The following is a 26960-nucleotide window of genomic DNA, read 5'->3' as shown; positions in this document are numbered from 1 at the left end:
ATCCTTAAGTGACATCTCATGAGCAACAATTCTTCCAATCACTTCCGTTGGCTTGAGATCTTTGTAATTGGGAATCATTTGGATCAATGTGCACACGGTATCATATTTTCCATCCAAGGCTCTTAGAATCTTCTTGATGATGAATCTATTGGTCATCTCTTCACTTCCTAAGCCGGCAATCTCATTTGTGATGAGAGCAAGCCTAGAGTACATTTCAGCGACACCTTCACCATCCTTCGTCTTGAACTTGTCAAGTTGGCTTTGAAGCACGTCCAACTTGGATTCCTTGACGGAGTTGGTACCTTCATGCATATCAATCAAAGTGTCCCAAATTTCCTTCGCATTCTCAAGACGGCTGATTTTGTTGAATTCTTCGGGGCACAATCCGTTGAAGAGAATATCACAAGCTTGAGCATTGTATTGCAACATCTTCAACTCATCCGCGGTAGCTTCACGGTTTGGTTCTCTCCCATCAAAGAAGTCACCTTGCAAACCAACACACACAATAGCCCAAACGGTGGGCTTATGTCCAAGAATATGCATTTTCATTTTATGCTTCCAACTATCAAAATTAGTACCATCAAAGTAGGGACCTCTACGGTGATAATTTCCCTCGCTAGACGCCATACTCTCCTAGGTTGTGAAACCAAGGCTATGACCACCAAAAGCTATGGAGATCAAAGCAAATGGAGACTAAAGCTCTGATACCACTTGTAGGATCGAAAGTATGTCTAGAGGGGGGTGATTAGACTACTTGACCAATTAAAAACTTAACCTTTTCCCAATTTTAGTTCTTGGCAGATTTTAGCTATTTTAGGACAAGTCAAGCAATCATCACACAATTCAAGCAAGCATGCAAAGAGTATATTGGCAGCGGAAAGTAAAGCATGCAACTTGCAAGAATGTAAAGGGAAGGGTTTGGAGAATTCAAACGCAATTGGAGACACGGATGTTTTTCCCGTGGTTCAGATAGGTGGTGCTATCCTACATCCATGTTGATGGAGACTTCAACCCACAAAGGGTAACGGTTGCGCGAGTCCACACAGGGCTCCACCCACGAAGGGTAACGGTTGCGCGAGTCCACACAGGGCTCCACCCACGAAGGGTCCACGAAGAAGCAACCATCCATAAAGGGTCCACGAAGAAGCAACCTTGTCTATCCCACCATGACCATCGCCCACACAGGACTTGCCTCACTAGCGGTAGATCTTCACGAAGTAGGCAATCTCCTTGCCCTTACAAACTCCTTGGTTCAACTCCACAATCTTGTCGGAGGCTCCCAAGTGACACCTAGCCAATCTAGGAGACACCACTCTCCAAGAAGTAACAAATGGTGTGTAGGTAATGAACTCCTTGCTCTTGTGCTTCAGAATGATAGTCTCTCCAACACTCAACTCTCTCGTATAGGATTTGGATTTTGTGGAAAGAGGATTTTAGTGGAAAGCAACTTGGAGAGGCTAGAGATCAAGATTCATATGGTAGGAATGGAATATCTTGGTCTCAACACATGAGTAGGTGGTTCTCTCTCAGAACATATGAGTTGGAATGGTGTATGTGTTCTGAAGGCTCTCTCTTCGAATGAAGAGGAGGTGGAGGGGTATATATAGCCTCCACACAAAATCCAACCGTTACACACAGTTTTCCAATCTCGGTGGGACCGAATCAACAAACTCGGTCGGACCGAAAATGTAAACCTAGTGACCGTTAGAGATTTTCGGTGGGACTGACATGCAACTCGGTGGGACCGATATGGTTAGGGTTTGGGACCGATTACACAAACTCGGTGAGACCGAATTTGGTAATTAGCTAACCAGAGAGTTGGTCAGGCAAACTCGGTGGGACCGATTTGCTCTTTCGGTGGGACCGATATGGTTAACGTAATCTCGGTGAGACCGATTACACAAACTCGGTGAGACCGAATTTGGTAATTAGCTAACCAGAGAGTTGGTCAGGCAAACTCGGTGGGACCGATTTGCTCTTTCGGTGAGACCGAAAAGTTACAAAGGGGAAACACTGAATTTACATTGCAATCTCGGTGGGACCGATTTGCTCTTTCGGTGAGACCGAAAAGTTACGAAAGGGAAACAGAGAGTTTGCAATCCCATCTCGGTGAGACCGAGATCCCTATCGGTAGAACCGAATTGCTAGGGTTTGGCAGTGGCTTATGACAAGTGAAACTCGGTGGCACCGGATAGGAAGAATCGATAGGACCGAGTTTGGCTTAGGGTTTAGGTCATATGTGGATATGGGAAAGTAGTTGAGGGTTTTGGAGCATATCACTAAGCACATGAAGCAAGAGGCTCATTAAGCAACACCTCATCCCTCCTTGATAGTATTGGCTTTTCCTAAAGACTCAATGTGATCTTGGATCACTAAAATATAAAATGAAGAGTCTTGAGCTTTTGAGCTTGAGCCAATCCTTTTTCCTTAGCATTTTGAGGGTTCCACTTTCACATCCATGCCATGCCAATCATTGAGCTTTCCTGAAATAATCATCTTGGAATAGCATTAGCTCAATGAGCTATATGTTGTTATGAATTACCAAAACCAGCTAGGGATAGTTGCAATTTCACATGCTATTATATATATTCTGTCTTGGATGTTTAATGGGCTTATTTATACACTTTTATATTACTAGCAGATATGCATGTGTGTTGCAACGGGAGATACTTTTTGCGGAAGCATCAAGAAAGATAATTGATGTGTCCATCAAAACGGTCTCCATAACGGTGAGGCGACATAGCCGGGAGCTGCGGTGTTCTCGCAGGTCATGTTTGGCCCACGAGATCTAGATAGTGGTGGGTTGGTCGGACTCGCGGCCACAACCCAACTCGTACCTTTTTTTCTCCAGGTCCGCCTCCATGTTAAGGTTTTGGTTGCCTCCTCACTTTGTGGTTGCATGACGACCTTCAGGTCATAGTTGCTTCGACCACTCTCTCCTACGATGGCATAACCAGATAGATTACTAATTGCAGCGAATCGCATTTCATTGGCATAATCATCGCATAACCAAGTAATCCTTACTTTACCATGGTGTATTATCTTTAATTATTTTAGCGCACACTTGCCCACATTTTTTTATATGAGCCAAACCAACATATTCTCTTTTATTGGCTTATGCCCATAATTATTTTTAATTCCAGCCAACCAACATATTCTCTCTTATCGTCAAGTAGCACATGTAATGCACAACAGTTCACGTTTGGGCTAGGCCACTGGCAGGCACTAAAATGACCTACGTTTGTAAGGCGAAAATAAAAAACAATGAATTGAAGGATCAAACTCATGACCTCAAAAACTTGACCACGTGTTGCTAGCCACTTGAACAAACAGCTCCTGCTAACCAATGGCCAGCGCGAATGTTTAAGAACATACTACAACATCACATTCAAAATATTTTTTGATTTTTGATATTTTTCAGAAATCTTAAGAATTGCCGAATATTCTTTGAAAACGAGCAATTTTTGAAACCCATTTTTTAAACGCGAGCATTTTTTAGATAATTTCATTATTTTTTTAAAAATATACACAAAACTTGAAACGGAAAGATTTTTTGAAATTGAGAATTTCCTTTAATAACATGCACATTTCATAAAAAAGGAACATTTTTGAATTTTTTGAATTTTTTAAAAAACAGAAACATGTTTTGAACATTCATTTTTTTTTGAAAATATGTTGCTTTTCAACACGAACATTATTTTGAATTTTGGAATATTTTAAGAAAACATGAATATTTTTCTAATTTGTAATATCTTTCAAAATGCATTTTTAAGTCTTTAATAATTTTGGAAAATTAAAACATTTTTTGACAAAATACGAACATTTCGTGAATTTTGGCCAAATTTTGGAACGAGAAGAAAAATTAAATGTTTCCTACCTTTTTCAACGTGGGACCAAAATATTGAAATTCTTAAGATTTGTGAAAATTTGAAGAAAAATGAAAATTATGAAAAAACTGAAATTTTGAAAAAAAGCAAAATAAACTTGGAATGGAAAAATAAAAAGCAAAGAGAAAGAAAAATAAATAGGAAAAAGAGAAATGGAACACAAAAAAGAACGAGAACGGGCCAACCCAATGTTGGGCGCCCTATACAAAAGTTTGACTATATTGCACACTGTGTGACAAAAGGCTTTGCAGCTGCATGGGCAGGAACTAAATGGGCTGGTGTCGCTGGCTCGTAGCACGCATGACCTATGTACGAACTTCTGGACAAAATTGTTTTTTAGCAGATGAAGGCAGATTTTTTTCTATTTTTTTGGACATTAAAAAATTGGCGAATATTCTTGGAAACATGAAATAAACTTTAAACCCCGAACAATTTAAAAAAACGCTAGCAATTGTTTTTTGAATATTCAATATTTTTGGAAAAATATGAACGAAATAAAAAACATTAATATTTTTTAAATTCATAGCCAATATTTTTAAAACATGAAAATTTTATTAAAATAGAAATATTTTTGAATTTTAATTTTAAAAGGGTAACATTCAAAATAAATTGAGAAAATATTTTCTTAGACGAAAATTATTTTTGGATTTGTGAACATGTCACTAAAATAGGAATATGTTAAAATATGGAACCTTTCCTAAAATGCAATTCTTATTAATAAATCTCAAAGGTTTTTGAAAAAACATAAAAATGAGAAAATTTCAAAACAAGAATTTTTTAGAAGTTCGAACATTTTGCAAAGCAAGAACCAAAAAATTGAATTGTGACCGTTTTTTTAAATTATGCATATTTTCATAAATTTTTAGTTGATAGAAAAAATAAAATAAATATGAAAGAAATGAGAAGGAAATATAAAAGAGAAAGAGAAAGGATCATAAAAACAAAAATAAAAATGGAACATCGCAAACGGAAAATGGATGGCCTAGTCTTAGGTGCCCTGTGGGCAGGTTCAACTATTTATCGCGTGACGCGACAAATAAGGTCTTCCCAACTGTGTGGGCAATAATAAGTGGGCTGGCAACTTGGGCCGGAGAGCGCATGGCCCAATTACGAAATTCTGGGTAACCTTTTTTTTTCTAGTGGATAGACGCAGAAAAGTTTAGTACCACCTCGGATAGAAAAAATTATTTTCGACGGTGAACGGATGAAAAAATTGGAGAAACGCACCTTGTTTTATTAGTAGGTATAGATTTTTGAGACTAACGTATTAACCGGAGGCCCAGCCCAAATTGCTGTTTTTTTTCCTATTTCAGTGTTTCGCAGAAAAAGAATATCAAACGGAGTCCAAACGGAATGAAACCTTCGGGAACGTGATTTTTGGAACAAACGTGATCCAGAGGACTTGGAGTGGACGTCAAGCCATCAATGAGGAGGCCACGAGACAAGGGCGCGCCTACCCCCCTGGGCGTGCCCTCCACCCCTGTGGGCCCCTCGTGGCTCCACGGACCTACTTCTTCCTCCTATATATACCTACGTACCCCCAAACCATCGAGGGGCACCACGGAAACCTAATTCCACTGCCGCAACCTTCTGTACCCGTGAGATCCCATCTTGGGGCCTTTTTCGGCGCTCCGCCGGAGGGGGCATTGATCACAGAGGGCTTCTACATCAACACCATAGCCTCTCCGATGATGTGTGAGTAGTTTACCTCAGACCTTCGGGTCCATAGTTATTAGCTAGATGGCTTCTTCTCTCTCTTTGGATCTCAATACAAAGTTCTCCTCGATTCTCTTGGAGATCTATTCGATGTAATCTTCTTTTGCGGTGTGTTTGTCGAGATCCGATGAATTGTGGGTTTATGATCAAGATTATCTATGAACAATATTTGAATCTTCTTTGAATTCTTTTGTGTATGATTGGTTATCTTTGCAAGTCTCTTCGAATTATCAGTTTGGTTTGGCCTACTAGATTGATCTTTCTTGCAATGGGAGAAGTTCTTAGCTTTGGGTTCAATCTTGCGATGCTCGATCCATGTGACAGTAGGGGAAACGACACGTATTGCATTGTTGCCATCGAGGATAAAAAGATGGGGTTTATATCCTATTGCATGAGTTTATCCCTCTAAATCATGTCATCTTGCTTAAAGTGTTACTCCGTTCTTATGAACTTAATACTCTAGATTCATGCTGGATAGCGGTCGATGTGTGGAGTAATAGTAGTAGATGCAGGCAGGAGTTGGTCTACTTGTCACGGACGTGATGCCTATATGCATGATCATACCTAGATATTCTCATAACTATGCTCAATTCTATCAATTGCTCGACAGTAATTTGTTTACCCATCGTAATACTTATGCTATCTTGAGAGAAGCCACTAGTGAAACCTATGGCCCCCGGGTCTATTTTCCATCATATTAATCTCCCGTCAACAAGCTATTTCTTGCACTGTTTATTTTGCTTTCTTTACTTTTAGTCTTTATCATAAAAATACCAAAAATATTATCTTATCTTCTCTATCAGATCTCACTTTTGCAAGTGGCCGTGAAGGGATTGACAATCCCTTTATCACGTTGGTTGCAAGGTTCTTATTTGTTTGTGTAGGTGCAAGGGACTTGAGTGTGGCCTCCTACTGGATTGATACCTTGGTTCTCAAAAACTGACGGAAATACTTACGCTACTTTGCTGCATCACCCTTTCCTCTTCAAGGGAAAACCAATGCAGTGCTCAAGAGGTAGCACGTCCCATGCCGCTGAGGGGAGCGCACACACGGAGAGGAAGGCGGGCAGCCATGGAAGTCAAAGGGCTCGCTTCCCAATGAGCCTGCGCAGCGTACAACTCTCATGCTTCCCGGTGAGCCTGCACATTCGAGGACAGCTTGCACGCCTCTCGGTCAGCCTATGCACCGGATTGCGCTCGCACGCCTCCCGCTCAGTCAAGGTTAAGGAGCTGTCCGCACGGCACCTCCTACAACCATTAAAACCAAGAAACATTGTTGGGGAACGTAGTATTTCAAAAAAATCTACGATCACGCAAGATCTATCTAGGAGAAGCATAGCAACGAGCGGGGAGAGTGTGTCCACGTAACCTCATAGACAGAAAGCGGAAGCGTTTAGTAACGCGGTTGATGTAGTCGAACGTCTTCACGATCCAAGTACCGAACATACGGCACCTCCGTGTTCAGCACACGTTCAACATGATGACGTCCAACGAGCTCTTGATCCAGCAGATGCTCGAGGGAGAGTTCCGTCAACACGAGGGCGTGGTGACGGTGTTGGTGATGTGATCCACGCAGGGCTTCGCCTAAGCACCACGACTATATAATCTGAGGTGTAATCTATGGAGGGGGTCACCGCACACGGTTAAGAGAAACTTGTGTGGCCTAGGTGCCCCCTCTCCCTACATATATATAGGATGGAGGGTGGGAAGAGGCAGCCTTAGGGCGCCCCAAGTAGGCCGAATCCTACTTGGGGTGCAAGCCCAATTCGGCCCCTTCCTTATTTCAGCATATGGGAAGGAAAGAGAAGGGGGAAGAGAAGGAAAGGGTGGAGGGCGAACCCTCCTCCTTCCTTTCTTCTTCCCCTTCATTTCCTCCTACTCCTATTTGGCCTAGGAGGGGCGCACCAGCCCACCAGGGGCTGGTATGTCCCTCACTTGGCCCAATAGGCCCATAACTTTGGCGGGGCGGTGCCCGGAACCCCTTTTGGTGACTCGATATCACCCGGAACACTTCCGGTGTCCAAATATCATTGTCCTATATATGAATCTTTACCTCTCGACCATTTCGAGACTCCTTGTCATGTCCGTGATCTCATCCGGGACTCCGAACAAACTTCGGTCACCAAAAACACATAACTCATAATACAAATCGTCATCGAACGTTAAGCGTGCGGACCCTACGGGTTCGAGAACTATGTAGACATGACCGAGACACATCGCCGGTCAATAATCAATAGCGGGACCTGGATGCTCATATTGGCTCATACATATTCTATGAAGATCTTTATCGGTCAAACTGCATAACAACATACGTCACTCCCTTTGTCATCGGTATGTTACTTGCCCGAGATTCGATCGTCGGTATCATCATATATACTGGAACACCCCGGTGTAATGATGCTACAGTAATCCCAGAGATCAAGCTAATCTTTTTGCTATAACAGTGCTTAGCCACTTTAATCAATATTCCATTTCAAATTCCAGTTGAATTCAATCTCAAATTTTGTGTGAATTTCAAAATGCTCAAACATGAAAACTAAAATGTTCATCATGTGTAAAATATTCTCCTGGTAATATTGGTGGTGAACCAACATTTTTGCAAAATGCCTATGTGGCCTAAAATAGCTAAAGCAGAAAAGCTTAAAAAAAGAAAAAGAAAAGGAGAGAAGGGAGAGGAAGGAGAAAGGCCCCCTCCCCCACTAATTCCCCTGGGCCTCGGCCCACCCCTCCCCCCGGGCCAGCCCACCTAACCCCCCACGGCCCAACTCCCTGCACCGGTTGCCTCCCCCTCCTTCCTGTTCCTCGGACTCGGCCGCTACAGGGTGCTCCCGCCCACGGTCGGCGCCGCACCACCTCATCGACGACGCAGGAGAGGACAAGGCCGCCCCGACACCTCGGCCTCCACCCATCTCTCCCACTTGCTCCCTCTCTCTTTGCCTCTCCCTCTCCCCACCAGCTCCCCTCTCCTCTCGCTCGCTCGCTCCTCTCCCCCTCTGCCCGAGCGCGCCCGCCGCCGTGCCTCGCCCGGCCTCGCGGCCACCAAGCCCCGTTTGCCTCGGCGTCGTGCCCATCGTCTCTGCCGTTGTCGTGTACCCCGTCCACGTCCATGAGCGCGAGCCGGGAGCCACTGCAGCGAGCCCGACAACCTCTTCTTCCCCTACGGCCGTCGTCGCCTTCGTCGCCGATTCGTCGCGGCCGATCTTCCCCGAGCCCACCTGAGCACACCTACAGGGCCAACGTGAGCACGCGCCTCTTTCCCCTCTCTTCCCCGCGCGTTTTCGGCGCCATAGCTCCTCCTCCCCATCGTGCCCAAACGCGGCTCCGCGCGAGCTCATCATCGGCATAGCCACGGCGACCCAAGGGTCCCGTGCGTGACACCATCACGCTCACCGCACCGTGTAGGCCTCGCCTAGCCGCTTGGGTTACCCGCAAATGCACCCCAGCCCCGTTCCCGACGATGACCGAAGTCCGGCGTCCGCCTCGCCGCTCGCCGTCGACGTTCCCGACCACCGCAGCGTCTGCCACCACCCCAGATCGCCTCGCCATCGTCTTCTCGTTCGAACGAGCCCGACCGCACTAAAAACGGTGTCCCGTAGCACCATCCTCGTCGTCGCCCGAGCGCGACCGCCGCCCTCGCTGCTCGTCGGCGCCGCTCTGGCCAACTCCGGCGACGCCACCGCCCCTAGTCGACCCGCCGTCATGCGCGTGTTCGAACGGTGCCAACCGCACACGAAACGGCCGCCCCTAGCATGTTTCCGACGAGGCCCAGGTGCCCCTGCCGCGTTCTGACGTCGCTGGCGGCGAAATGCCGGCCGCCGCCTACGTGGTTAGCCTGGGGCCACCCCAGTGCCACTGCCAGGGGGCCCTGCGGGTCCTAGTTGACTGGGTTGACCCAGTCAACTGCTGATCAGGCAGCCAGTGCCACTGACACGTGGGCCCCACCGCCTATTTTAATTAATTAAAATGTTTTAAATATCTAAAAGCTAATTAGAGACTAACATGTGGGGCCCAGTAGCTATTTAACCTTAGTTTAGTTTAATATAAACTGTTAATTATAGTGGCTGACATGTGGGCACCACCTGTCTGGTTTGACTGGTCAGCCGACCTGTTGACCTGCTGATATCAGCATTGCATCATGTTGATGTCATATTTCCCATTCTGTTAATTTAAATAATTCCAGGATATTGTTTAAAGCTTTAGAAATTCGTAGAAATTAAACCGTAGCTTGGATGGAAATGTTTTCTATATGAAAGTTGCTCAGAACAATCCAACGAATCCAAATGCGCGGTCCATTCACCTGTCACATGCCCCTAGCGTGCTGAACATGGAACCGTCCCCTCTCTTTCATCTGTCTGGAATCCGCCTAACGCCGGGAATTCATCCTCGAATGTTTATCCCCTCCGTCTGCAACGTGTAGTACTACGTTAGGGCAACCCTAGCTCTACCCGTCGTCATGTTATGCCTTGTGATGCATTGTTTGCTCTGTATTTACTGTTTCTTCCCCCTCTTCTCTCCGGTAGACCCCAAGACCGATGATGCCGCTGTGATCGACTACGTCACCGACGACCCCTCCTTCTTGTATGAGCAACCAGGCAAGAAAACCCCCCCTTGAGCATTCCGATATCTCCCATTTCTTCCCTCTCATGCTTTCATTAGAACTGTTACTGCTTTCTGTATGATCCTACTCTGATGCATAGCCTGTTGTTGTTACCTGCTTCCATACCTTACCTGCTTATCCTAAACTGCTTACTATAGGTTGGTTAGAGATCCATCAGTGACCCCACCTTGTCCCAGTTGCCTCGCTTTATGTTCGATGACTCGATCACGTGATCGATGTCCAGGCCCCGACACCGCACATCACCCCCCTAGTTGTACGACTCTGCAGAGTTACTATCGAGTGCCAAGGGTGGAACCTCCTACATCACTCCTGATGAGATCTCTGTAGTGTAGCTATACGGTCGAGGTCATCGAGGGTGATTTCCTCCTTAACCACTTCCGTTACGGCTCTGTCGTGCAACTCATCAAATGTGAACCTCGAGGGTGGATCCTCTTACATTCACCTAGATGATAACATTGAGTGGAATTCACCGGGGGTGATTCCTCGGGTTTTCCCCTTGGTGTTAGACACACAATTACTATGGTTACTATGACTTTGCACTGAGCCATGTTACTGAAGACGGGTCGGCCCTGAGAGGTACCCGCGTGAGCTTAATAGCAAGTGATGTGGAGTCGGGTTGACCTGGAAGGTGCCCGCGAGATACTTACGAGGTGTGGTCGGGCATTCTTAGTCCTAGCCGCAAGTACTCGAGATGGGGTGACAGGGTCACATCGATCGTGAGTCTCTGCTCGTTACCGCGTGCTCCTAATCCACTACGGTTTGGATATTTGATCCGAGGGGCCTCTGGCTTGATAGCACTAACCATCACGTGGGCATTGTATGGGCGTTCTGCGTCGTATACATCAGCCGAAGCTTAATAGACGTCAGCGACTAAGCGGCGTGCGCCGGGTTGGACTGCGTAAGCTCCTGCCTTGTTGAAGGAGGTAGCTAGGTCTGCTCACCGGCCGCCCACGCAATGTGCAGGAGTTCCCGGGGCGATGGCCCATGACCCCTGGGGGCATAGGTTTAGTCCGGCGTGCTGGCCTCTCTATTAAGCCTAGGTCGGGTTGCGGCATATTGTTTGGCCGAGGCCAGGCATGACCCAGGAAAGTGTGTCCGGCCAAAGTTAATCGAGCGTGGTGGGTAAGTTGGCGCACCCCTGCAGGGAAGAAAACATCTATCGATCGCTTGTCCTACGGTAACAGACACTTGGAGTTGTATCCCGATCGATACAACTAGAACTGGATACTTGAGATGAGGAATGGATATGAGAAATGGATGGTGATGAGGAATTGATTCTGATGAGAAATGGATAGTTTGGCTCTGGGATTGCTTTCTCGCAAGGAGTCGGGAAAGGATCTCTGGCCAAGGTTGATAACACTACCTACTTTACATTATGTTGATCTGTACTCTTCTATATGTTGCAAGATGCTTGAAGATGCTAGTCTTCGATAGGCTAGGCTTTCCCCTTCTCTTCTGGCATTCTGCAGTTTAGTTCACAGATACAACCCATTCCTTTGATACAGATGCATACTTAGTTTAGATCTGATGTAAGTCTTGCATGTACTTTGGATGAGTACTCATGGCTGCTTTGCTATCTCTTTTCCCCCATACCCGATTGTTGCGACTAGATGACGGATCCCAGGAGCCAGACGACACCAATGATGATTACTTCTACCCAGAGGGTGCCTACTACTATGTGACAGCCGCTGACGACTTGGAGTAGTTAGGAGGCTCCCAGGCAGGAGGCCTTGCCTTTTTTATCGTTGTTGATTTTGTGCTAGCCTTCTTAAGGCAAACTTGTCTAACCTATGTCTTACTCAGATATTGTTGCTTTCGCTGACTCTTGTGTATTCGAGCCCTCGAGGCCCCTGGCTTGTAATATAAAGCTTGTATTATTTTAATTTGTGTCTAGAGTTGTCTTGTGATATCTTCCCGTGAGTCCTTGATCTTGATCGTACACATTTGTGTGTATGATTAGTGTACGATTGAATCGAGGGCGTCACAAGTTGGTATCAGAGCCGACTGCCTGTAGGTAGCCCCCTTTCCAACTCCTTGGCCGAAGTTGAGTCTAGTCACCGAAAAACTTTTACTAACATTGGTTGTGTGTCTTACGGGCCCACGTCGCCATATGGGTGGTATTAGGATCTTTTATTCCTCATATATACTCTGGGACTCTGATCTCTCTGCTATTCGGGTTAAAATGTTTTTACTAACTCTAACATTAGGATCCCGTGACCACATTCACCACAAAGCTGGATAAGCCATAGTTTTTCCTTAGAATAGTATTCTGGATAGTACACACACTATCGTGATGACAACGAAGTGGTATCCATCGTACCCCTTTCATTATGCATGTTTCATCATGAATGATCCTTGTTTTTACAAATGCTCAATGCTGAACTACCCCCTGTTATATGTTAGCAGGATGGTTAGACCCGCTGGTCGTGGCCATGGTGCCAACGATCCACCATCGCCCGAATTCTTTGCTGGAATGATGCAACAATTTGAGCTGAACCGCCAGTTCATGGAAGGAATGATGGCTCAGTTTCCTCGTCCAAACATGAATCAACAGCCAACCCCAGTAACTCTGCAGGACTTCATGCGTCTCAACCCAACTATTTACCGCAGCTCAACTCAAACCCTTGATGCTGATGACTGGCTCCGCGACATCACATATGAAATGGAGTCCTCTAGTGTGGCCCCTGCTAGCTATGTCACCTTTGCATCTTTCTTTCTGAAGGGTCCCGTTGCTCAATGGTGGGACAACCACAGGCATACCTTGCCTACTGGAACGGTCATCACCTGGCCGGATTTCCAAGATGCTTTCCGTGCCCTCTTCATTCCTCAAGGAATCATGGACAAGAAGAAGCGCGAGTTCCGCAACCTCACCCAAGGCAACAATACTGTAGATGCTTATCAACGGGAATTTCTAGACTTGTCTTGTTATGCTGAAGAAGACATTGCAACTAATGCTCGTAGGCAAGAAAAGTTCTGTGATGGACTTCACCCTGATATTAAGCTAGCACTGCTCGCTCATGACTTTGTCGACTTCGCCACCTTGGTGAACAAGGCTATTCAAGTTGAGACTGGTCTTCAGGAACACCAGGGATCCCTTAGGCGAGCCGTGACGCTGGCTCATCTTCGGGCCCGTCAGCGCAGAAGCGTCGGATATGGATTCCCCACAACATGTATCGTCCAGCTGCACCTGCACTAAGACAGACCTATGCCGCACCTCATCTGCCTCCTCCACCGCAGAGGCAGCCTCTTCGAGATGTACCACCCCAAGCTTTTGCTCCCAATCCCAATGATGGTCTGTGCTTCAAGTGTGGCCTTCCAGGTCATCGTTCCAGGAACTGCCCTCAGAATCAGAATCAGCTGGCTCTGCCTTCTAATGCTCGTGGTATCAATCAACCCCGCAACCACAATGCCAGACCATATGGTCGTGGTCAGGCTAATCATGTTGATCTGAATGAAGCTCAAGACTAACCTGTCACTGTGATGGGTACGCTTCTCGTTAATTCAGTACCAGCATCTGTTTTATTTGATTCAGGGGCATCACATTCATTCATGTCAGAAAATTTTGCATATGCACATGACATTCGATGCGATCCCATGAACACTCCGATAGTGGTACGCACCCCTGCGGGTCAGTGTCGAACTACCATGATTGGTCGCGACGTCCCCGTTGAAATTGAGGGGTTGGAATTTCATGTTTCTCCCATTATTCTGGAGTCTTCCAATATTGACCTCATTCTGGGAATTGAATGGTTGAAAGCACATACCGCCTCCATCGTTTGTGCCACCAAAGTCGTTCATCTCCTACATCCTTCCGAGGAGATAGTAAGCTACCATGCTCAGATTGTTCAATACGTTGAAGCACGACTTTATGCTTTGAATGCGTTGAATGCAGCACCTCTTGAGGGAATTGAAAAGATTCCAGTTGTTCACGACTTCCTAGATGTCTTCCCAAAAGAACTTCCAGGAATACCTCCTACTCGGGCTGTCGAGTTCTTCATCGACTTGAAACCAGGCACCATTCCTATTGCCAAATGACCCTACAAGATGCCGCCTCATGAACTCCTTAAACTTAAGGAGGAAATCGACAAATCTCTTCGCAGGGGTTTCATTCGTCCAAGTTCCTCAGCTTGGGGAGCACCTTCTCTCTTTGTAAAGAAGAAGGATGGAACGAATCGTTTGGTCCAAGACTATCGTCCTATCAACCAAGCTACAATTCAGAACAAATATACCCTTCCTCGGATCAATGATTTGTATGATCAACTTGCTGGTTCATCAATATTCTCTAAACTCGACTTGAGTTGGGTTACCACCAGATCCGTGTTCGTGAAGAGGATATTCCAAAGACCGCATTCGTCACTCGTTATGGTTCTTACGAGTACACCGTCATGTCTTTTGGCTTGACCAATGCTCCAGCCACATTCTCTCGTCTGATGAACTACATATTCATGGATTACCTCGACAAGTTCGTCGTAGTCTATCTGGATGATATCCTGGTATATTCGAAGAACAAAGAAGAACATGTTGAACATCTTCGACTTGTTCTAGAGAAGCTTTGAGAACATCAACTTTATGCCAAGTATTCCAAGTGCGAATTTTGGTTACCCGAAGTCACCTACATTGGTCATGTCATCTCCAAGGATGGTATTGCCGTCAACCCAGAGCGAGTTCATGCTATTCTTGACTGGACACCTCTGAAGACTGTCAAGCAAGTCAGAAGCTTTCTCGGTCTAGCCAGCTATTGTCGCTGCTTTGTCGAGAACTTCTCCAAGATCGCCAAGCCACTGACCAATCTGCTTCACAAAGGCATTAAGTTTGATTGGACAGACAAATGTCAGGAACGTTTCCAGGCACTCAAAGACAATCTGACATCTGCCCCAGTGCTTGCTCCCCCTGATTCTCGCAAGGACTTTGTCATCTATTGCGACGCTTCACGTCAAGGATTAGGCTGTGTCCTAATGCAAGAGTGCAGAGTGATTGCTTATGCCTCTCATCAAGTGCGTCCTCATGAAGAGAACTACCCAGTTCATGACCTTGAGCTTGCTGCGGTTATCTATGCATTGAAGCTATGGCGACAGTACCTTCTCGGTAATCATTGCGAGATCTTCACTGATCATCAGAGTCTGAAGTATTTGTTTACTCAGCCAGATCTGAACCTCCGTCAGCAATGATGGATGGAAGCTATTGCTGACTATAACTGTGGTATATCTTATACACCTGGCAAGGCTAATGTAATGGCCGATGCCCTGAGCCGTAAGTCTTATTGCAACAATCACATGGTCTTCAAAGCTCAACCCCACCTTTATGAAGAGCTATGCAAGCTGAACCTTCAACTAGTTCCACAAGGTTCTCTGAATAACCTTGTCCTGGAACCAACTCCGCTGAAAGCAATTAAGTTTGCTCAAGCCAAAGATGCTCACGTGGATTTGATGAAAAAGGATCTTGCCTAAGAGAAATCCAGAGATTTCTCACTTGGTGAAGATGGAACCTTATACTTCAGAGATCGCATTGTCGTACCCCGGTTCGAGCTTATGACAGAGAAGGTGATGAAAGAAGCACATGATACCCCTCTCTCTATTCATCCGGGAAGTACCAAGATGTATCTAGACATCCGTCAGAAGTACTAGTGGTCTAACATGAAGCAAGACATTGCTCGATATATTGAAGAATGTGACGTTTGTCGTCGCGTCAAAGCACAACATCAGAAACCGGCTGGATTTCTACAACCGCTTCCGGTTCCTGAATGGAAGTGGGATAAGATCCAAATGGACTTCGTCACTGGCCTTCCCAAGTCTCAGAAAGGTAACGATGCTATCTTTGTCGTCATCGACCAATTCTCGAAGGTTGGTCACTTTCTGCCAGTCAAGGAGACTATCACTGCTAGTCAATTAGCAAACTAGTATATCTCCAGAATTGTGTCACTCCACGGCATTCCGAAGGAGATCAGTTCAGATCGCGGTAGTTTATTCACTTAGAAATTCTGGGATAGTTTCCAAGAGGCAATGGGAACTCATATTACCTGGAGCACTGCTTATCATCCCCAATCCCAAGGCCAAGTCGAGTGATTCAATCAAATTCTTGAAGACATGCTTCAGGCTTGTGTTATTTCTTTCAGTAAGAAGTGGGAAGAATCTCTCCCTTATGCGGAGTTCTCTTATAACAACAGCTATCAAGCCAGCTTGAAGATGGCACCCTTCGAAGTGATTTATGGACGTAAGTGCCGAACCCCTCTGAATTAGTTAGAAATTGGGGAACGGATGCTCATTGGTCCATACATTCAACAAGCTGCAGAGTAGGTTCGCATTGTCCGGGATAATCTCAAGGCGGCCCAGTCCCGCCAGAAGAGCAACTATGACCGGAACCACCAGGGTTCAACTCATCAACCTGGTGAACAAGCTTATCTGCGTGTCACTCCTTTGAGAGGCACTCATCGGTTCGGAGTCAAGCACAAGCGAGCTCCGCGCTACATTGGTCCCTTCCGCATCCTCACCCGTCGTGGACTGGTGGCTTATCAACTGGAGTTCCCACCTCAGTTCTCTCATGTTCATGATGTCTTCCACGTGTCGCAACTTCGTCGATGCTTCAAGGATCCGAAACGTGAAGTGGATCCAGAATTGATTGAAGTTCAAGATGATCTCACATACAAAGAGCATCCTATCCGCATTCTTGAGTAAGCTGAACGTCAAACCCGCCAGAAGTTTACCAAGTTTCTCAAGGTGCAATGGTCGAATCATACTAAAGATGAAGCCACTTGGGAACGCGAAGATAACCTCTGGGCTGAATACCCCGACCTGTTCCCTTCTACCTCTTAATTCTCGGGACGAGAATTATTTTAGAGGGGGAGAGTTGTAACACCCCGGTGTAATGATGCTACAGTAATCCCAGAGATCAAGCTAATCTTTTTGCTATAACAGTGCTTAGCCACTTTAATCAATATCCCATTTCAAATTCCAATTGAATTCAATCTCAAATTGTGTGTGAATTTCAAAATGCTCAAACATGAAAACTAAAATGTTCATCATGTGTAAAATATTCTCCTGGTAATATTGGTGGTGAACCAACATTTTTGCAAAATGCCTATGTGGCCTAAAATAGCTAAAGCAGAAAATCTTAGAAAAAAAAAAGAAAAGGAGAAAAGGGAGAGGAAGGAGAAAGGCCCCCTCCCCCACTAATTCCCCTGGGCCTCGGCCCACCCCTCCACCCGAGCCAGCCCACCTAACCCCCACGGCCCAACTCCCTGCACCGTTTGCCTCCCCCTCCTTCCTGTTCCTCGGACTCGGCCGCTACAGGGTGCTCCCGCCCACGGTCGGCGCCGCACCACCTCGTCGACGACGCGGGAGAGGACAAGGCCACCCCGACGCCTCGGCCTCCACCCATCTCTCCCACTTGCTCCCTCTCTCTCTGCCTCTCCCTCTCCCCACCAGCTCCCCTCTCCTCTCACTCGCTCGCTCCTCTCCCCCTCTGTCCGAGCGTGCCCGCCGCCGTGCCTCGCCCGGCCTCACGGCCACCAAGCCCCGTTCGCCTCGGCATCGTGCCCATCGTCTTCGCCGTCGTCGTCTACTCTGTCCACGTCTATGAGCGTGAGCCGGGAGCCACAGCAGTGAGCCTGACAACCTCTTATTCCCCTAAGGCCGTCTTTGCCTTTGTCACCGATTCATCGCCGTCGATCTTCCCCGAGCCCACCTGAGCACACCTATAGGGCCAACGTGAGCACGTGCCTCTTTCCCCTCTCTTCCCCGCGCGTTTCCAGCGCCATAGCTCCTCCTCCCCGTTGTGCCCGAACGCGGCTCCGCGCGAGCTCGTCGCCAGCGTAGCCACAGCGACCCAAGGGTCCCGTGCGTGCCACCATCACGCTCACCGCACCGCGTAGGCCTCGTCTAGCCGCTTGGGTTGCCCGCAAATGCACCCCAGCCCCGTTCCTGACGACGACCAAAGTCTGGCGTCTGCCTCGCCGCTTGCCGTCGACGTTCCCGACCACCGCAGCCTCTGCCACCACCCCAGATTGCCTCGCTATCGTCTTCTCGTTCGAACGAGCCCGACCGCGCTAAAAACGGTGTCCCATAGCACCATCCTCGTCGTCGCCCGAGCGCGACCGCCGCCCTCGCTGCTTGTCGGCGCCACTCCAGCCAACTCCAGCGACGCCACCGCCCCCAGTCGACGCGCCATCGTGCGCGTGTTCGAACGATGCCAACCGCACGCGAAACGGCCGCCCCTAGCACGTTTCCGACGAGGCCCGGGTGCCCCCGCCGCGTTCTGACATCGCCGGTGGCGAAACGCCGGCCGCCGCCTACGTGGTTGGCCTGGGGCCACCCTAGTGCCACTGCCAATGGGCCCCGCGGGTCCCAGTTGAGTGGGTAGACCCAGTCAACTGCTGACCAGGCAGCCAGTGCCACTGACACGTGGGCCCCACCGCCTATTTTAATGAATTAATATGGTTTAAATATCTAAAACCTAATTAGTTACTAATTAGAGACTGACATGTGGGGCCTAGTAGCTATTTAACCTTAGTTTAGTTTAATATAAACTCTGTTAATTACAGTGGCTGACATGTGGGCACCACCTGTCTGGTTTGACTGGTCAGCCGACCTATTGACCTGCTGACATCAACACTGCATCATGCTGATGTCATATTTCCCTTTTTGTTAATTTAAATAATTCCAGGATATTATTTAAATCTTTAGAAATTCGTAGAAATTAAACCGTAGCTCGAATGGAAATGTTTTCTATATGAAAGTTGCTCAGAAAAATCCAACAAATCCAAATGCACGATCCATTCACCTGTCGCAGGCCCCTAGCATGCTGAACATGGAACCGTCCCCTCTCTTTCATCTGTCCGAAATCCGCCTAACGCCGGGAATTCATCCTCGGATGTTTATCCCCTCCGTCTTCAACATGTAGTACTACATTAGGGCAACCCTAGCTCTGCCCATCGTCATGTTATGCCTTGTGATGCATTGTTTGCTCTGTATTTACTATTCCTTCCCCCTCTTCTCTCCGGTAGACCCCGAGACAGATGATGCCGCTGTGATCGACTACGTCACCGACGACCCCTCCTTGTTGTTTGAGCTACCAGGCAAGCAAACCCCCCTTGAGCATTCCGATATCGCCCATTTTCTTCCCTCTCATGCTTGCATTAGAACTGCTACTGCTTTCTGTATGATCCTACTCTGATCCATAGCCTGTTGTTGTTACCTACTTTCATACCTTACCTGCTTATCCTAAACTGCTTAGTATAGGTTGGTTAGAGATCCATCAGTGACCCCACCTTGTCCCAGTTGCCTTGCTTTATGTTCGATGACTCGATCACATGATCGATGTCCAGGCCCCGACACCGCACATCACCCCCCTAGTTGTACGACTCTGCAGAGTTACTATCGAGTGCCGAGGGTGGAACCTCTTACATCACTCCTGGTGAGATCTCTGTAGTGTAGCTATACGGTCGAGGTCATCGAGGGTGATTTCCTCCTTAACCACTTCCGTTACGGCTCTGTCGTGCAACTCATCAAATTTGAACCTCGAGGGTGGATCCTCTTACGTTCACCTTGATGATAACATCGAGTGGAATTCACCGGGGGTGATTCCTCGGGTTTTCCCCTTGGTGTTTGAGGGAGTCCTGGATTAGGGGGTCTCCGGACAGCCGGACTATCTCCATTGGTCGGACTGTTAGACTATGAAGATACAAGATTGAAGACTTCATCTCGTGTCCGGATGGGACTCTACTTGGCGTGGAAGGCAAGCTAGGCAATACGGATATGGATATCTCCTCCTTTGTAACCGACCTTGTGTAACCCTAACCCTCTCCGGTGTCTATATAAACCGAAGGGTTTTAGTCTGTAGGACAACAACCACAACATACAATCATACCATAGGCTAGCTTCTAGGGTTTAGCCTCTCCGATCTCGTGGTAGATCTACTCTTGTACTACCCATATCATCAATATTAATCAAGCAGGACGTAGGGTTTTACCTCCATCAAGAGGGCCCGAACCTGGGTAAAACATTGTGTCCCCTGCCTCCTGTTACCATCCGCCTAGACGCACAGTTCGGGACCCCCTACCCGAGATCCGCCGGTTTTGACACCGACATTGGTGCTTTCATTGAGAGTTCCTCTGTGTCGTCGCCATTAGGCTTGATGGATCCTACTATCATCGATAGCGATGTGGTCCAGGGTGAGACTTTTCTCCCCGGACAGATCTTCGTATTCGGCGGCTTTGCACTACGAGCTAATTCGCTTGGCCATCTGGAGTAGATTGAAAGCTACGGCCCTGGCCATCAGGTCAGATTTGGAAGTTTGAACTACACGGCCGAAATCCGCGGAGACTTGATATTCGACGGATTCGAGCCACAGCCGGACGCGCCGCACTGTCATAATGGGTATGACCTAGCTCTGCCGCCGAACAGTACCCCGGAGGCCGCGCCCGCATTAGCTCCGACCCTTAGCTCGGAGCCAACTGCGCCGATCTAGGACGGGTGGTTAGACACCGTCTCAGGGGCTGCAGTCTCAACGGCGATCGAGCCGAACACCAGCCTAATCCTCTGCGCAGCCCGTGACTCCAAGGTGCCGGACTCTTTTTCTGACTCCGAACCGCCCGCACCCCTGCCAATCGAATCCAATTGGGCGCCGATCATGGAATTCACCGCTGCGGATATCTTTCAGCACTCGCCCTTCGGCGACATTCTGAATTCACTAAGGTCTCTCTCTTTGTCAGGAGAGCCCTGGCCGGATTATGGCCAACAGGATTGGGATGCGGATGACGAAGAAATTCGATGCCCACCCACCACCCACTTCATAGTCACTGTCGATGATTTAACCGACATGCTCGACTTCGACTCCGAAGATATCAATGGTATGGACGATGATGTAGGAGACGAACATGAACCAGCGCCTATAGGGCACTGGAAAGCCACCTCGTCATATGACATATACATGGTGGATACACCCAAAGAAGGCGATGACGACGAGATAGCGGAGGATGACCCCTCCAAGAAACAACCCAAGCACCGACTTCAGCGGCGTCGCTCTAAGTCCCGCCAAAGCAAAAGTGGTGATACCGACACAGGAGATAATAACACTCCAGATAGTGCCGAAGACAACAACAATCCCCTCCAGCATGATTTAGAGCAGGAGGATGGAGGAGCCAGCTCTCCTGAGAGAGCGGCAGACGGAGAGGAGGAGGATGACAATTACATGCCCCCCTCCGAAGACGAGGCAAGCCTCGATGACGGTGAATTCGCCGTACCAGAGGATCCCGTCGAAGAAGAGCGCTTCAAGCACCGGCTTATGGCCACAGCAAATAGCCTAAAGAAAAAGCAGCAGCAGCTTCAAGCTGATCAAGATCTGCTAGCTGACAGATGGACTGAAGTCCTCGCGGCCGAGGAATATAAACTTGAGCGCCCCTCCAAGAATTACCCAAAGTGCAGGTTACTACCCCGACTGGAGGAAGAAGCGTATGATACGGCTGATCGGCCACCTCATGGCCGCGATAGAGAGGCATTCCAGCCAAAAGCTCAGCCTCCACCCCAACACCATTCAAATAAAAAGGCATGGGGAGATACGCCAGACCTGCAAGACATATTGGAGGACAAACCAAAGCATGCAAGATCGATCTATGGATCACGACGGTGCACCACTCCGCGAGACGATAAACGTCACACCGGATACAGTAAAAGCAAATCCGGTCGGGCCGAACACAGCGGGCAAGACCCATTCGAGCTGCGTCGCGATATAGCCCAATATAGAGGCGCCGCACACCCCTTATGCTTCACGGACAAAGTAATGGAACATGAATTCCCAGAAGGTTTCAAACTTGTAAATATTGAATCATACGATGGCACAACAGATCCCGCAGTATGGATTGAGGATTTCCTCCACATCCACATGGCCCGTGGTGATGACTTAGACGCCATCAAATACCTCCCACTAAAGCTTAAAGGACCAGCGTGGTATTGGATTAACAGCTTGCCAGCGGACTCCATTAGCTGTTGGGAAGATCTGGAAGCCGCATACCTCGACAACTTTCAGGGCACTTATGTGCGACCCCCAGACGCCGATGATTTGAGCCATATAACTCAGCAGCCAGAAGAGTCGGCCAGGCAATTCTGGACTCGGTTCCTTACAAAGAAAAATCAAATCGTCGACTGTACGGATGCGGAGGCCTTAGAGGCTTTCAAGCACAACATCCGAGACGAGTGGCTAGCCCAGCACCTTGGTCAGGAAAAGCCGAAATCTATGGCAGCTCTCACGACGCTCATGACCCGCTTTTGTGTGGGAGAAGACAGCTGACTGGCTCGCAGTAATAACATATCAAAGAACCATGGTACCTCAGATACCAAGGATGGCAATAGCAGGTCACATCGCAACAAACATAAGCGCCGCATTAACAGCGAAAATACTGAGGATACGGCAGTCAATGCCAAATTCAAAGGCTCTAAACCCGGTCAGCGGAAAAAGCCATTCAAACAAAGTACGCCGGGTCCGTCCAGCTTGGACTGTATACTCGATCGCTCGTGTCAAATACACGGCACCCTAGACAAGCCAGCCAATCACACCAACAGGGATTGTTGGGTGTTCAAGCAGGCCGGCAAGTTAATTGCCAAAAACAAGGACAAGGGGCCGCATAGCGATGACGAGGAGGAGCCCCGGCAGCCGCACACTGGAGGACAGAAGTGTTTTCCCCTACAAGTGCAGACGGTGAACATGATATACGCAACCCACATCCCCAAGAGGGAGCAGAAGCGTGCGCTCAGGGACGTATATGCGTTGGAGCCAGTCACCCCAAAGTTCAACCCTTGGTCCTCCTGTCCGATCACCTTCGATCATAGGGACCACCCCACTAGTATCCATCATGGCGGATTCGCCGCACTGGTCCTAGACCCAATCATTGACGGATTTCACCTCACTCGAGTCCTTATGGATGGCGGCAGCAGCCCGAACCTGCTTTATTAGGACACAATGCGCAAAATGGGTATAGACCCCTCAAGGATCAAGCCCACAAAAACGACCTTTAAGGGCGTCATTCCAGGTGCAGAGGCCCATTGCACAGGCTCAATTACACTGGAAGTGGTCTTCGGATCCCCAGATAACTTCCGAAGCAAAGAGTTAATCTTCGATATAGTCCCGTTCCGCAGTGGTTATCACGCGCTGCTCGGGTGAACCGCATTTGCTAGATTCAATGCGGTACCGCATTATGCATACCTCAAGCTCAAGATGCCAGGACCTCACAGAGTTATTACAGTCAATGGAAACCCAGAGCGCTCTCTCCGAACAGAGGAGCACACCGCAGCCCTCGCAGCAGAAACGCAAAGCAGCCTCTCAAGGCAATCAACAAGTTCGGCGCTTCACAGCCCGGACACCTTCAAGCGCGCTCGGGGCAATCGGCAAATAGACCGCCTGGCGCTATCTGAGCTCGCGTAGCAATACGGTGGCCACCCTAATCCCAGCCCAGCGGCGAAACTCGTGCCGCGCGTACATAATTACGCATTAAAAATACCATGGGCACAGGTGGGGAGGGGGGCACAATTGCGGCACGCCCCAAGACGCGGCCTAAACCGCACTAGGGGCTTCCCGTTTGGTTATTTTTCTTTTTCTTTTAGGACCTTAATCTCTAGAAACACTGTCCGGCAGCACTATTGTCGAACACATGATGCAGCAACCAAGGAGGCAGACAGCTACGTTATACCATGAAATTCCCAGGTTGATTACAGTAACGAGTGAAATATTCAATTTAATATCATTCCTTAGCTTGCCCTTGGAAGGGACATAGTCCTACTCTTTGCTTATCGCACTATCTGTATCACTGTGCTTTAACGCAATTTTTTAATAAACAATGCATGACATTACGACTATGTGTTCATTAATGACGCCTTGCAACTGTACACTATGGTACGACCAATACACCAGGGGCTTACGTACCCCACAATGCGGTGTGAAAAGTCCGAACACTTTCACAAGTACGGCACCCCGAACTTATATCATTATATGCATCAGCTCTGAATCATGTCTTTGGTCAAATGTTGGGTTTGCCCAGCTCCTATGTTCTGGTACCTTATGCTCCGCTCTATCGGCTAAGGTAGCGCTAGGAGAACTACTGTGATTGTGCCCCGGTTCTGCTGGGTTCAGCACCTCAGTAGAGAAAGCTAAAACTGACTGTCATGATAAGGCGAGAGACTGGTCGTTGTTCGGTGAGGTTTTCAAGTCCCTAAATACTTATGCCGCTTAGAGCGAGGGGCCGGCCCTGTCCGGCTTAAAGGCGTGTATCGCGCCCCGAATTTGGCCTTCCGAATACCAGGGGCTTCGCCGAAATGTAAAATTATAGAATTCTATGGCTAAGTGAGAGTGATAAAGCATTATTAGTCCGGTTGCCTTGTTCGCCTTGCTGAGCACCTCCCTCGAAGGACCCAAACATGGGAACAAGAGTGCTCAGGTTTATCCCGAACACCCCAGCACTCGTGGCATGGGGGCAGAAGCCGAGGACTAGCCATCTCTCAGATTGGATAAACAGCCAAATAGAAGGTAATATTTTAAATTCCAACAAGCGCTGCATAGCGCATATGAAACAAGTTTTCATACATACAGGATACAACGAGCAAGTCTCATTAAAATATTACATCTTTTGAACACTCGTCCGCGATGAGACGGGCACCCGGCAGAACACCCTTGTAGTACATCTCGGGGTGGCGGTGCTCCTTGCCCTCCGGCAGCCCCTCCTTGATCAGCTTCACGGCGTCTAGCTTGACCCACTGCAATTTCACATGGGCGAAAGCCCGGCGTGCACCTTCAATGCAGACAGATCGCTTGACGACCTCCAGCCGCGGGCAGGCATCCACAAGCCGCCTCACCAGGCCGAAGAAGCTGTTCGGAAGGGTGTTGCCAGGCCACAGCCGGACTATAAAGCTCTTCATGGCCTGACCGGCCGCCTTATGTAGCTTGACCATCTGCTTCAGCTGGTCGCTCATTAGCACCGGATGTCCGGCCTCAGCATACTAAGACCAGAACAGCTTCTCCGTCAAGCTTCCGTCCTTGGCCTGGTAAAATTGTGCGGCATCGGACACACTGCGGGGCAAATCTGCGAATGCTCCTGAAGAGCTCCGGATCCGGGTAAGTAATCGATAATTTACTTTTACATGCTTGCTTTGCATATAGAAAGCCTTACCCGCTGTTATCTTCTTCATCGCGTCGACCTCTTGGAGGGCCTCTTGGGCTTGGGCCTTGGCACTTTTTACACTCTCGAGGGCCATGGCAAGCTCAGACTCCCGCGTCTTTGAGTCAAGCTCCAACACCTCGTGCTTCGCCACGAGAGCCTGGAGCTCTTGCTGCACCTCGCCCACCCGAGCCTCGTGCTTCTCTCGCTCGGTGCGCTCCTTGGCCGCTTTATCTTCGGCCTTGGTTAGCGCTTGCTTCAGGGTCGCCACCTTGGTTGTGGCCCCTGGCAAACATACGATGATCCTGTCATTTTCCAATCGCGTCCTATTTTATATATACATATCTATAGACATGGTATTACTTACCCTTGTTCTCCTCGAGATGCCTCTTGGCAAGGCCGAGCTCTTTCCTGGACCCCTCAAGGTCCTGCTTCAGTACGGCGACCTCCGCAGTCAGTGCGGCGGACGCCAGCAACGAAGCCTGCATATGCATATTGACACACTTATGTTAGACTCCTGCGATATTATTTGATCCTCTGTTCGGCTTTTCTTTGTGAACACCGAACAAAGCATCAGGGGCTACTGTCTATGCGGTAATATTTCTACTACATTTTAAAACACTTACCTCGAAGCCTGTTAGAAGGCTGGCACAGGCTTCAGTCAATCCGCTCTTGGTGGACTAAACCTTCTGGATCACCGCACTCATGATAGTGTGGTGCTCCTCGTCGATGGAAGCGCTGCGAAGGGCTTCCAGCAGATTGTCCGGCGCCTCTGGATGGACAGAGGTCACCGGCACAGGCGTCTTGCCCCTCTTAGAAGGAGGTTGCCTGCCCGAGCCTGGAACCGCTGGAGGTTCCGGCGCGGTGTTCGGCTGAGGGCCGAACTCGGAGCTCTCAGGGGCCCCGTCCCCTCGGCTCCCGGATTCCGGAAGGTCGACTTGAGGCACCTCCGGGAATGTCTCCCCTCGATCCGGTGCCTCTTGAGACAACACCTCGACGTCGTCGGCAGGATGAGGGGAGGTGGCGGTCGGGACTGGATCGCTATCCATGTCCGACAAGCCCAAGGAGCCGTCCGACGATACATCGATACTGGCTCGTGGCGGCCTGCATAATTGTGTTCGGCGTTAGGGAAAGCAGTGTGACAAAGGGATCCTATGGGTTACTCTGGTATCCAAATACTTACGATCTCCCCGGGGGCTTGGCCCTGGGCAACCGCTCGTCTTCACCTTCGTTGGCGGTGGTGGAGCTGTCCTGAAGGAGAGTCCTTCCCTTCTTGGACCATTCGGCCCCCCAGTTGGGGTGGCCTTTCTTTTCCTGTCTCCCCCAGTCGGTGGGGGAGCATCTTCTTCTTCTTCTTCCTCATCTTCAGGGGAAGAGTGCGCCGCAGAGTCATCGGACGGTGAGTCCGACGACGCCTGGCGTCGGGAACTCTTTCCGGTTCCCTTGGCCTTCTTGGTCTTCTCCGGCACCGTATAAGGGGCCGGAGTCAACATCTTTGCCAGAAGAGCGTCTGCGGGGCCTTCGGGCAAAGGAGCCGGACAGTCGATCTGTCCGGCCATCTTCTGCCAGTCCTGTCAAATGTACGGGAGTTTAGATCCCGCATA

The sequence above is a fragment of the Triticum urartu genome, chromosome 7 (assembly GCF_003073215.2).
Source record: "Triticum urartu cultivar G1812 chromosome 7, Tu2.1, whole genome shotgun sequence".
Taxonomy (NCBI): domain Eukaryota; kingdom Viridiplantae; phylum Streptophyta; class Magnoliopsida; order Poales; family Poaceae; genus Triticum; species Triticum urartu.
Note: the sequence above shows the minus strand (reverse complement) of the source record.